Below are 13,969 nucleotides of genomic sequence, written 5' to 3' on the forward strand. Positions count from 1 at the left end.
TGCATGGAGTTTCTTCATGCGTTTATACCAATAGGCTTGGTTTGCACGTCTCAAACGTTTCAAAAATGAGTGAGTACCAAGATCCATTCGCATGGAGCTTCTTCATGCATTTTATACCAACATGACTCAAGTGGCAGTGCCACAAGTAAGTGGTACTATCATTACTACTTTGTATCTTTTGGCATCAATATTATGAACATGTGTATCACTATAATCGAGATTCAGTAAAACATTGAAGGTATTTATTCAAGCAAATAGAATAGCAAAAAAATTTAAATATTGCATTTTTTATTCTTTTCAAAAGATAATGCGGAAATTGGAAATTTTTCAAAAATAATGCTGCCTCGGCTTAGGCGTGGCCGACTGGGACTAATCGGCCTAGCCAAGACCAATAAGTCCCAATCGGCCTTGGCTAGGCCGACACGCCTATCAACCGGCGTTTGGGGGACTAATCGGCCTTGGTTAGGCCAATTAGTTCCTGTCGGCCTATCCAAGACCAATAAGTCCCTGCCTTAGACCAACAAGGACTAATTGGTCTTGGCTAAGCCAATAGGTGCATGGGATTTTTTTTTCATCTTAGCTATTTTCCAGGCTCCATTTCCCGCCCATATTCCCCCAAACTTTCCCACCACTTCGTTCCCTCCTCCGTTCCCGCCAATATTTCCACGTCTCCATTCCTGCCAAATTTTTCGCACCACCTTGCCCGCCAAATTTTCCCCGTTTCTTTTCCCGCCATAATTTGACCCTCTTCTTTCCCGCCGAAATTTTCCTGCCTCATTTCCCTCCTCATTTTCCCGCCATCTTCCTCGTCATCTGAGTCTATAAAAGGAGGCATTGGACTGCCTTCCTCCATCATCCAACCTCACTTGAGAACACTACCACCGCTTTAGTCAATATGAGTTTTCCTTGCTCGGATCAAAGCATCAGGCCTAAGAAAATGAAGAGTGCGAGTTTGCCTCGGAGGGTGGAAGCAGTTCGATGTTGGTGCGGTGATTTCTGGAAGGTGAAGGAGGTGACGGATTTTTCATATTGGTTGGGCATGAAGTTTTTCATGTGCGCCAATTATGAATCTGATCCACCCGAACCTATTTCTGCGTACATCAGGCTTCCGGTATCCTCAAGTCATCCAGAATAAATATGTTGTTGATATTATTGTTTACTTGATATTTATATTTTTTTTGGTAGTCTCCTCCTCCTCTCTGCATGTACTATCGTTGGATTGACACGGAAATGCCGGACTGGGCGGTGACCGAGATTCGTGAAAGAGGTCACCGTGCATGGGCTAGCTTGGACTTGGAAGAGCGCCGCGCGAAGGCTGAAGCAGAGGAGAAAGCAACGGAGAAGAAAGAGTGGGAAGAGTACTATGTGGAGCAGAGGCCTTTTATTGATGAGATGAAAAGGAAAAACCAAGAAGAGAAACTTTGGCTAGAGGAGGTTTACAGACAGCGGGAGGAGGCCTATGAAGCTGAGAGGGAGAGAAAGAGAGAAAGAGCTCATGTGGCCAAGGCAGCAGAAGAAGCCGGTGATGGAAAAGGAAAATATCCACGTTGGACTTAGTAGATTTATTTTTAGCAAGTTGTATCAACACGTTGTATCTTAAATTCAGCAAGTTGTATCATCATGTTGTATCTTAATTTCAGCTAGTTGTATTTTAATTCCGGCAAGGTGTATCTTACTTTGTTTGTAATCTCAAGTTCTTGGTAGTATATGTGTTACCCACGATGAACCAACTAAGCATAGAAATAGATATGAATATGTCTCTTAGAATACACATAAGTCTCATACATAAAATACACATAAGTCTCATACATAAAATACACATAAGTCTGCAGTGATGCATAGAAGGGCAAGAGTCTGCTTCACTGATGACGTCTCGATTGGCGCTCTGGGGGTGTGGGAGGCGTACTCCATCCCCACATGTGGGGGGGGGCTAATGTTATGAGGAGGAATCACGGATCCACCCTGGTCATACTGTGTATCCTGTGTGGGCCATGGTGGAGGAGTTGAAAACATGTCTGACCACATGTTTTGCTGCGATCGTGGGTCTTCTGGTTCACTCCCTAACCCGGATCCGGACGCCGCCGCATCATGATATGCATAGGATCCTGCAGGAGGGACCATTCCTGTTGGATGTGGATGAAACATGAAACCTGGAGTTGGATTGTGATGTTGCGGAGTTGGCTAAAACATGAAGCTCGATGACGGAGCACGGTGCTGTGGCTGATGCCACGCCGAACTGCCAGGCTGGTCAGGTGGGGGTGGATGTCGCGTCGGTTCCACTCCTTGTAGACATGGACGCGGCTGATGTCGATGCACGGAGTGACGCTGCAGCTGCGTAGGCTGCGGCTGGTGCTACACATCATCCGAAGTGCGGGTGCATGTGATATCTCTATAGATATCTTTTATCCTCTGCTCGAGCCGCTTGACCCATGGTTGAATCTGAGGCCTATGTACGAGAAGAGGTCCAGTTGACAATTGTCGATCAAAGTTCATCACATCGGTATGAAGACTGTATGCCAACTCACCCTGAAATTGTCATTAAGAATAATAAGTACGGATTACCCAGTATGTAACAACAAGTTAAATGAGGTAAAGAGAATAAATATTACCGCATACTGCCTGGAGCCAGAAGTATCATATGTCGGGTACGTATCAGACGTATGCGGGTCCGTAATCTCATCTATATTGGAGTGCTGAACAATGCGTAATCGTGTTCCTCTCATGTGCCCATCCAAATATGCATTGTATTCAGCGAGATCAAATGCTTATTGCTCATGCCACATACGTTCAGTGGCAGTGTCCCATTCTGAAACGTACTCTTGAAGCCTGTTTAGCCACTGAGCCCCTGTCCTGTTGGTTCCCTTCCTTGTCATCCTGTAATAGAGAAACAAAATGGTGTTGTTTAACCATAGGCCATAGAGAAACAAAATGTAATATACATTTAGTATATAATACCTTTGGACTACTCCTCGCAGCAGGTTCTCTGTAGGCGGCGGAGGAGTAGCTACCGAAGACCGAACTTTCTCATAATGCGCTGCTGCGCCATCTCCTCAACAAAGACATCGAAGATAATCTTCGATTTCGTCATCCAGTAACCCCGATCTCTCTTGCATAGCTCAGAAATACCACCGGGATATCTTGAAATTCTGGCTGCTTCCGTGTACGGTTGCCAAATAACTGCAGTGTACGTATCAAACTGCTCATTTAGTGCAGTGTAGGCTCACCTAGTTTGTTCACTAGCATACCGTCTCTGCGCAAGACATAAGTGAGTTTCAACCATAGTGTAAACTAAGAAGGTGGATAACATTATACCAGGGGACATACCTTGCGACACGTCCAACACAGGCCGAAAGTTGGCAAGTCGATGTTATCACAATCAAACATGTTGGCCACATGAAAACTGTGGTCCACATCTATGTTTGGTCGTCCAATATAGAACCTCTCCCACGACCACAGTTGTAAAAACAGCGGGCAAACAAGAATGGCTGACTTGGCCGTGGAAAGCTGACAACCGTTGCACATACCTCGGTAGGTACCAGCTAATACCGCAGATCCCCAACTCCTCGGTGTAATCTGTTCCGGCGTCTCAGCGCTCGCGATTTCTAGTGCAATGGGGATGTAACACGCACTCAAAGTAGTGACATGGTTCTCTGTGAACATCACCTTCCTGAGAAGCCACAATAGGTACGCCTCCAGGCTACGAGTAATCTGTATAGCACTCAAAGGGACTCGTGGATAGCATGGAAATCTCTCGATCTGCAATCATGTAAGGAGAAAGAATTAGTTCATAACTTGAAGCATGTGCATTGAAAGATATGCGAGTTAGGAACTAACCCTGAAATGTTGTAACCAGTCATACTTAGGTTCGTGCGCCTCTGACGCCAGTATTGGAGCCCCATCGTATATATTGAAGAAACGTGCTGCCAAAGTTTGTTGCCAATCTGGCAGGTCCTCCAACGGTCCTATGGCATTTCCCGCCAACGGAAGTCCGGGGAACATTGAGACATCTTCCAGAGTAGGAGCCATCTCACCCCAGCGGAAGTGGAACGTGTGGGTCTCAGGCCTCCATCGGTCCACTAAGCAAGTGAGCAAAGAAGAGTCAATGCTAAGGTGCCTCGATGTCTCAGTGGCCTCAACTAGACGTGCGAAAGGTAAGAGCCCGACCAATTTGAGTCTGCACATCCACCAATTATAAAATTTATGTTACTTACAATGCATCTTTAATACAATGATTAAAGTTTAAGATAAAAATAAAACATTTACCTTTCAACCCACATCGGATGTATACTCCAGTCCACCTTAGCAGTGCAAGTGACTAGTGGTACGAGCTTCTGCTCAGTTAATAGCGAAGCACGATGCTTACTATCAACGTCCGGATTAAGAAGATACATTCCCTCCATTGCTATAGAATACAAAACATAGTACAACACATAGTATAAAATTAAGACATAGTCCTAGTACAAACTAAAAACATAGTGGTAGTCCAAACTTAAAACATAGTGGTAGTCCAAACTTAAAACATAGTGCCAGTACAAACTTAAATATAGTGCTAGTACATAAACCTTAAACTCTTCCTCCTCCTTTTACCCTCCCTATTCCTCCTCTTCTTCCTCGTCTGCCTCGTCCACGCCTAGTGCCCCTTGCAGTGACGAAAGTGGGACAATCAGGATCCCTATGCCCAAATTCATTACATAGAATGCATTGCACGGTGTGCCCTCCGGCCTCAGATTTATCCATGTCATTCCGGATGCGCTGACACTGCCGCCTCCCTCTACTTGTACGCATATGCGTAAGATGTGGAATGTATCGCCTTTCAGCAGGCTCAACAGTGTTGAAGTAACCCATTGATCGGAAACCCATCAACTCACCTGTCCAGGTACTGAGGACAACCTCTTTCAGAAAATACGGAGACACAACAGAGATTGCGTCAAGCCCTATGAGCCCGCAAGAAACAAGTACATGCGAGCAAGGTAGGTGAAGCAACTTCGGTTTGTTGCATGTGCATTCGCACGTTGGCCACAATTCATTTCCAATTTTCACCTAGTGCGTTCTAATCTCATTTGCACATCCGAATTTGTTGTTAGCTAAGTGGACCTCGAACCTTCGCTCTAGATTTCCAATGGCGACAACACTGTGTGACCGGGCTTTCTGCATCTTTTCATCCATGTACTTCATAACCCTTTCACAGTAATGTGTGTTCGGATTGTTTGTCATATGCTCCGCAGCAATTTGACGTCTTTCTCTGAAATACTTCATTATGCCATAGAAAATGCCCTCGACGATCGCTTTAAGTGGCAAAGCTCTGTTTCCTCTGAGGACAAAATTATATGTTTCAGTAAGGTTGGTAGTCATGACACCGTACCTCGCTCCATGTGTGTCATGCAACAGAGACCACCTCTCCAATGGCTCATGCTCTATCCACTGATCAAAGGTTTTAATCATCCTCGCTAGCCTTCTCCTTGTACCAGGAGGGTCAAATCCTGGAAAGTCACAAAGCCCAACCGACTCTTCCTCCACGGTAGCAGATCCAGTTGCTAGTTGTGCAGCTACTGCTTCAACATGTGCACTGACAACAGCATCTCTTGCAGCTCAATGCAAACACCAAATAACAATTATTTAGTTTTAACACTAATCCCGATGGTAGAGGGAGTGTGCGATGTTTGATCACATCAACCTTGGAAACACTCCCAACACATATCGTCACCTCGCCTTTAGCTAGTCTTTGTTTATTCCGTAGCTTTTATTTCGAGTTACTAACACATAGCAACTGAACCAGTATCTAATACCCTCGTGCTACTAGGATTACTAGTAAAGTACAAATCAATATCATGTATATAAAATATACTTCTCTTGACTTCACCAGCCTTCTCATCTACCAAGTATCTAGGGTAGTTCCGCCTCAGTAACTATTCCCCTCATAACAGAAGCACTTAGTCTCGGGTTTGGGTTCAACCTTGGGTTTCTTCATTAGAGCAACAACTGGTTTGCCGTTTCATGAAGTATACCTTCTAACCCTTGCCCTTCTTGAAACTAGTGGTTTTACTAACCATCAACAATTGATGCTCCTACTTGATTTTTACTTTCGCAGTGTCAAACATTGTGAATCGCTCAAGGATCATCATATCTATCCTTGATATGTTATAGTTCATCACAAAGCTCTAGTAGCTTGGTGGTAGTGACTTTGGAGAACCATCACTATGTCATCTGGAAGATTAACTCCCACTTGATTCAAGTGACTGTTGCACTCAAACAATCTGAGCACATGATCAACGATTGAGCTTTTCTCCTTTCTTTGTAGACAAAGAATCTTGTCGGAGGTCTCATACCTCTCAACAAGGGCACGAGCATGAAATCCCAATTTCATCTCTCAGAACATCTCATATGTTCCGCGACATTCAAAACGTCTTCAGCGCCTCAATTCTAAGTCGTTAAGTATTACACACTGAACTATCACGTAATCATCAAAAAACGTGTATGTCAGATGTTCGCAACGTCCACAAACGACGCTCGAGGTTCAGCACACCGAGCGGTGCATTAAGGACATAAGCCTTCTGTGCAACAATGAGGACAATCCTCAGTTTACGGACCCAGTCCGCATAATTGCTACTATGATCTTTCAATTAAAGTTTCTCTAGGAACATATCTAAAAATAGTAGAGCTATAGCGCAAGCTACAACGTTATTTGCAAATACCTTTCAACTATGTTCATGATAATTGAGTTTAGCTAATCATATTACTAATAAACTACCACTCAAATAGACATCCCTCAAGTCATTCGAGTGTCGCATGATCCAAATTCACTAACTCAAGTCCGATCATCACGTGAGTTGAGTATAGTTTCAGTGGTGAACATCTCCATGTTGATCATATCTACTATATGATTCATGCTCTACCTTTTGGTCTCTTGTGTTCCAAGGCCATGTCTGTACATGCTAGGCTCGTCAAGTTTAACCCGAGTGTTCCGCGTGTGCAACTGTTTTGCACCCGTTGTATGTGAACGTTGAGTCTATCACACCCGATCATCATGTGGTGTCTTGAAATGACAAACTGTCACAACGGTGCACAGTCGGTGAGAACACAATTTTATCTTGAAATTTTAGTGAGGGATCACCTTATAATGCTACCGTCGTTCTAAGCAAAATAAGATGCATAAAAGAATTAACATAACATGCAAATCATAAGTGACATGATATGGCCATGATCTTGTGCTTCTTCATCTCCATCACCAAAGCACCAGCATGATCTTCATCGTCACCGGCGCCACACCATGATTTCCATCATTTTGCTTCCATCGAGGTTGTCGTTCTATCTATGCTATTACTACTAAAGCTACTACCTAGCAATATAGTAAACGCATCTGCAAGCACAAACGTTAGTTTAAAGAAAACCTTATGGCTCCTGCCGGTTTCCTTAGCATCAACGTGCAAGTCAATATTTAACTATTACAACATGATCATCTCATACCTCCAATATATCATATCATGTCATTAGCCATATCATATCACATGCATACCCTGCAAAAACAAGTTAGATGTTCTCTAATTTGTTGTTGCATGTTTTACGTGGCTGCTATGGGTATCTAGTATGATCGCATCTTACTTACGCAAAGCCACAACGGTGATATGCAATTTGCCATTTAACCTTCTAAAGGACCGCCTCGGTAAAATCCGATTCAACTAAAGTTGAAGAAACAGGCACCCGCCAGTCATTTTTATGCAACAAGTTGCATGTTAGTCGATGAAACCGGTCTCTCGTAAGCGTACGAGTAAGGTTGGTACGAGCCGCTTCAATCCAACAATACCGCCGAATCGTGAAAAGACTAAGGAGGGTAGCAAAAAGAACATCAACGCGCACAAACTCTTTTATGTTCTACTCGAGATATCATCTTTGCATGAACCTAGCTCTTGATGCCACTGTTGGGGAACGTCGCATGGGAAACAAAAAATTTCCTACAAACACGAAGACCTATCATGGTGATGATCATCTACGAGAGGGAGATCGGATCCACATACCCTTGTAGATCGCTAAGCGGAAGCGTTAATAAACAGGTTGATGTAGTGGAACATCTCGTTGATGTAGTGGAACATCTTCGCGATCCAAATTGCAACCCGTCCTGCGATCTCATCACGATCTGTCACGTGATCCCAACACGATCCATCCCGGTCTAGTGCCGAACGGACGGCACCTCCACGGTTAGCACACGTACAGCTCGATGGCGATCTACGCCTGTTTGATCCAGCAAGAGGGCCGAATAGGGAGATGAGTTTTCCAGCACAACAGCATGGTGGTGGTGGTGGTGGAGCTATTCCAGCAGGGCTTCGCCTAAGCACCGCTGAAACTAGACTAGAGGAGAAATAGCTCTAGAGAGAGAGGGCAGCACGTGGCTGTTTTTCCATGTGTAAAAAACCCTCAATACCTCTAGTATATATAGGAGGGAGGGAGGCGAGGAGGCAGCCTCAAAAACTCAAGGTTAGGCCGAAATTTGGAGGTGGAGGAGTCCTACTCCAATCCTACTAGGAGTAGGGTTCCTCCTTTCCACTTGGAAATCCTTTCCACCTTTTCCACCTTTGGGTTTTTCGCCTCTCAAACCTCATGGGCCTTAGTGGGAGCTTATTTCATCCCACTAGGGGCTGGTTTGTATCCTCCCACAACCCATAAGGCCCCTCGGGGCCTGACACCCCTCCCAATGGTCCTCGGTCCCGGCACTCCCGGTAGACTACCGATGAGCCCAAAAATTTTCCGGTGACCAAAACATGACTTCCTATATATCAATCTTTACCTCCGGACCATTCTGTAGCTCCTCGTGATGTCTGGGATCTCATCCGGGACCCTGAACAACTTTCGGTTACCAACACCTATAACTCAACTATAACGAAACGTCACAGAACCTTAAGTGTGCAGACCCTGCGGGTTCGAGAACTATGCAGACATGACCGGGACACATCTACGGTCAATAACCAATAACGGGACCTGGATGCCCATATTAGCTCCTACATATTCTACAAAGATCTTTATCGGTTGAACCTGTATGTCAAGGATTCAGTTAATCCCGTATGTTGTACCCTTTGTCCTTCGGTATGTTACTTGCCCGAGATTCGATCGTCGGTATCTCTATACCTAGTTCAATATCGTTATCGGCAATCATTTCGTAATACAAGATCTCATGGCTAACTCCTTAGTCACATTGCTTGCAAGGCTTATTGTGATGTTGTATTACCGAGTGGGCCCCGGGATACCTCTCCGTCAGACGGAGTGACAAATCCCAGTATCGACTCACGCCAACCCAACAGACACCTTCAGAGATACCTGTAGAGCACCTTTATAGTCACCCAGTTACGTTGCGACGTTTGATACACATAAGGTATTCCTCCGGTGTCCGGGAGTTGCATGATCTCATGGTCATAGGAACAGATACATTGACATGCAGAAAACAGTAGCAATAAACTAACACGATCATATGCTACGTTTATAGTTTGGGTCTTGTCCATCACATCATTCTCCTAATGATGTGATCCCGTTATCAAGTGACAACACTTGTCCATGGCTAGGAAACCTTAACCATCTTTGATCAACGAGCTAGTCAACTAGAGGCTTACTAGGGACAGTGTTTTGTCTATGTATCCACACATGTATTTGAGTTTCCAATCAATACAATTATAACATGGATAATAAACGATTATCATGAACAAGGAAATATAATAATAACTAATTTAGTATTGCCTATAGGGAATATTTCTAACACTACCCCCCCGACAAAGTTCTCTTTGTCGTCCGCATGTCTAAGGCCGACGACAAAGAAGCTCTTTACCAGATTACTCTTTGTCGTCAAGTTTGTTGTGTGTAGACGGACGACAAAGGCCTTTGTCGTCAGGGGTCCTCCCCTTTGCCGTGAGCCATAGCTGACGGCAAAGTCCGTGATTCCTGTAGTGCATCTAGGGAGAGGCCATGGAGGAGGAAGCCTATGGGGGAGACTCTCTCCCCTCTCTCCCGATGGCGTCGGAGTGCTGCCGGGGGAGCCATCGCCGCGGTGATCCTCTTCATCAACATCACCTTCCTCATCTCTTTTCAACAGTCCATTCTCCCGCACCCCACTGTAATACCCTAATTGAACATGGTGTTTCATGCCGCAGATTATTAATCAATGACGTGTTGCCATCCTATGATGTTTGAGTAGATTTATGTTGTCCTTTGGGTTGATTGATGATCTTGATTGGTTTGAGTGTATGTTTTATTTTGGTGCTGTCCTATGGTGCCGTCCGTGCCGCGCACACGTGAGGGATTATCGTTGTAGGGTGTTGCAATACGTTCATAATTCGCTTACAGTGGGGGGCTAGAGTGACAGAAGCTTACAACCGAGTAAGGGGATTGTTGCGTATGGGAGTAAAGGGGACATGGAGTATGGGAGTAAAGCTTACAATCTAGTAGTTGTGATTGCTTGCTAGAGGTCCAATTATAAGTTCATATGATCCGATTACGGGAAGTCCGTTAGCTCATGCCTCTCCCTCATATAAAATTGCATCAATGATGACCGATCTTGTTATCAATTGCCTAGGATTATTCCAGACACCATACCATCATTATTCCACACTCGCTATTTGCAATATGTTGTAATATATTCTAACTTTATTTAGGAAGCGCCTATTTTCATATTTTTGTTCTCCAATATCATGTAAAGCTATCCTCTTTATACCCATAATGCAGTTTTATTTCTCGTTACTAGATAGAAGCAAGCGTTCGATATATGTAGAGTCGTACCGGTGGCAGATAGGACTTGAGAGAATATTGATCTTACCTTCAGCTCCTTGTGGGTTTGACACTCCATATTTATCACTTCCATCTTTGGAAATTGCTATGATGATTCCTTACACTTGGGGATTATCAACTTGCAACTCGGATAAAAAAAGGTGAGCTTATTTGCATGTTGGGGGTTCACTTGAAATTAGGACAATATGGACGGGATCCCAGTTGCGTGTCGAGGGTGCACTTGCAACCATGAAAAAATGGATCGGGCTAGAGTTGCATATCAAGCGTGGCGTTTTAACCAAGACAAAGCTGGTAGGGCCCTAGTTGCATATCGAGGATGGACTTGCTACTGAGGCAAAAATGGGTCGGTCTAAGTTGCCTCTCCAATTGCATCTGAGGGATAAAGTAGTAACTGGGGATAAAAATAGGTAGCCTCCCTCACTTGGGTCTCGAGGATGAACTTGTAATTGGGAATAAAATTGGCAGGGTCCACCTGTGTATCAAGTACATACTTGGAACTAGGGAAAAAAAGACGAGCCCATTTGCATGTTGGGGTGACTTGCAACTGAAACAAGATGAATGGAGCCTTGAGTTATGTGTTGAGGGCGAAGTTATAACTAGGAAAAAATGGATGACGCCCAGTTGCATCTGGGGGATGGAGGTGCAACTGGGACAAAAAATGATTATCCCCAAACTTGCGCATCGATGGTGGACTTCCAACTAAGACGAAAAAGGAGTCACGCTGAGAGGCATATCATTAGTGGAGTTCAAACTCGACAAAATTTATTGGTCGTAAAACAATTGCGTGACAAGGATGGGCTTGCAATTAGAACAATAATAGATGGCGGCCTGCAATTTCACGTCGAACGTGGAGTTGCAACTAGGAGAAAAAGGGTCCAACCCAGTTACGTACCGAGAGGGTGCACTTGCAACTGAGAAAATCGGTCACAATCAGTTGCGTATCAACTGATGGACTTATAATCATGACAAAAAAAGAATTTAAATCAAATTAATAAATAATTATTAAATAAGTCTGGTCAAATAAAAATATATGCAAATGATAGGCATGATATTAAGTTGGGCAAGTTTGAGTCACTCTCCTTTACAATTTACACTCTCTCATCCCTGTACATTTTCTGGTTTTTCGAGTTCACTAGGATTCAAGTCCTGGTGTTTGCATTATTTGTGGATTTATTTCAGAATTTTCAACGATATGTCTCTTAAAGATAATTATAGGGTAGAATGTACATATATACATTCATAGGGATAAATGTATACACGTGTATATAAATACTTACGTCTGTACATATTAAAAAGACTGACAACACTCAGTCAAAGAGGAAAACCACAAGTTCCGTGCAGCTCCACACTCACGTTAACAATCAATAGAGCATAAAAAAACTCAATACAACACAAATCTTGGAGCAACAAAATTGACCGTATAGAAATTAGATGTGGGATACTTAATCACACCTAGATGTAATATAGCAAAACTTATACTCCCTCCGTTTTCAAATATAAGTCTTTTTAAAGATTTCACTAAAAGACAATATATGAAGCAAAATGAGTAAATCTATAATCTAATGTATGCCTATAAAAACTTTAAGCAAAATTATATTTAAAAACGAAGGGAGGGAGTATATCACACCATCAGGTAGAGTAGTCATCATAATCATATATGGTAGCAATAAATAGTGCCATATAACACTAAAACGTCAACGATCTGGGGAGAAACAGATAGAATTTGGGACTAATGTGTCACCCACAACCACAACACTAGGCCACGACTATTCCACGGGTTGGCTGTGCCCCGTGCTACAGTCCGGTCAACAGCTGACCACACACAGTACATACTGTACATACTACTACACGATAATAATGATACTACTAAGTAAGAGTAGTTCATCGAAGCAGTAAAACGTTGCTCGGCCGCGACGTCGGCAGTCAGCAGTCACCACTCACCACTTACCTCCGGCGGAACTCGGCCGTGACGTCGAGTAGAAATTGGATGGTAGATAATTTGATGCGTGAGATCCGGTCCAATTTTGAATCATTTGAATATCTGAAAAGTTCTCGACAAAAAGGACAAATTCAGCGTCTTTTAAAATTGGAGCGAACCTCACACATCTAAACAATGCACTTTTGCCTGTTGTAATGTTATTACCTTGTTAGGAGAAAGCTACCCAGTTGCATGTCATATAAGACAATGTATTTATTTACTGTGCAATGGTGTTTTTAATTTGTATCAACATTCAGTTTTTTAACACACTTCAAGACATACTACTATACATGTATACCTGTATATATCTTACTTTGTTCATGGGAGCTTATAAGACCACAAAGAAAGATCAAAGGAAATGCATGTACTATTAAATCTCATCAAGTGATCCAGAAAAACAGCTTGTTCTCTCGTTGATCGTTGTGTCATGCCAAACCTACCATGCATATTACTAGAGAATAAACAATTAACTTTATAATATGCACTAATTAAGAATTGTGAAATGATGAATTTGGCTCACCACTTAGCTCGATTTCATACTGAACAATTACTACAACTGTTCTTCATGAAGATTTATCCACAACTATAAACTAAGTAAGGGTAGTTCTTCCCTCAAAAAAAGTAAGGATAGTAGTAGTACTCGTTTCGAAAACATCTAGATTCAGATAGCAAAGTTGAGCCCCATTACAAAATTCTACAGTACCACTATAATCGTAACCCCCCAAATCAGTTAAGTAATTTTCACCCATAGTTATTTGCCCTCCTAATTAAATTCTCTTGCAATTTACAGGAATCTGATTTGTTTAGTACCGAGAAAAATGTATGTAGCAAAAGCATTCTTACATACAAATTCTACAATTGCTTACAGCTGTGGATGGAGAACTCCAAGGATGAAAATTGGACCAGATGAGTGAATTATGCTCCTGATATAGATTGTTAAATTGCAACTCTTTCAGTGGACCGGAACCACAAAGTCAAAAGAGATAACAATACTAATAATTTGATCATCTCACATCCTGATCCCTGAAGCACACGCGAAGGTGATTTCCACAGGTTTAGAGAATTTTTTTCATCTCATCTATCATAGTAGGAAGGAGTTATGAAGCGGGGGAAACACAGAAGGCCGATCGAGAGCGGCAGCATGCGGCAGAGGAGGGGCACCGCTGCGAATCAAGGGCAGCCGTTGGTCGCACGCTTATGCTCGTTGTGGACGACCTTGCAAGCTTG

The 13,969-nt window shown here is 43.2% G+C and overlaps 1 pseudogene; it reads right to left on the reverse strand.

The window, feature by feature from the left end:
- Positions 1–2,352: 2,352 nt before the first annotated feature.
- LOC123428612 overlaps positions 2,353–13,969 on the reverse strand; it is a 28,906-nt pseudogene continuing 17,289 nt past the window's right edge.

The sequence above is a fragment of the Hordeum vulgare genome, chromosome 2H (assembly GCF_904849725.1).
Source record: "Hordeum vulgare subsp. vulgare chromosome 2H, MorexV3_pseudomolecules_assembly, whole genome shotgun sequence".
Classification (NCBI taxonomy): Eukaryota; Viridiplantae; Streptophyta; class Magnoliopsida; order Poales; family Poaceae; genus Hordeum; species Hordeum vulgare.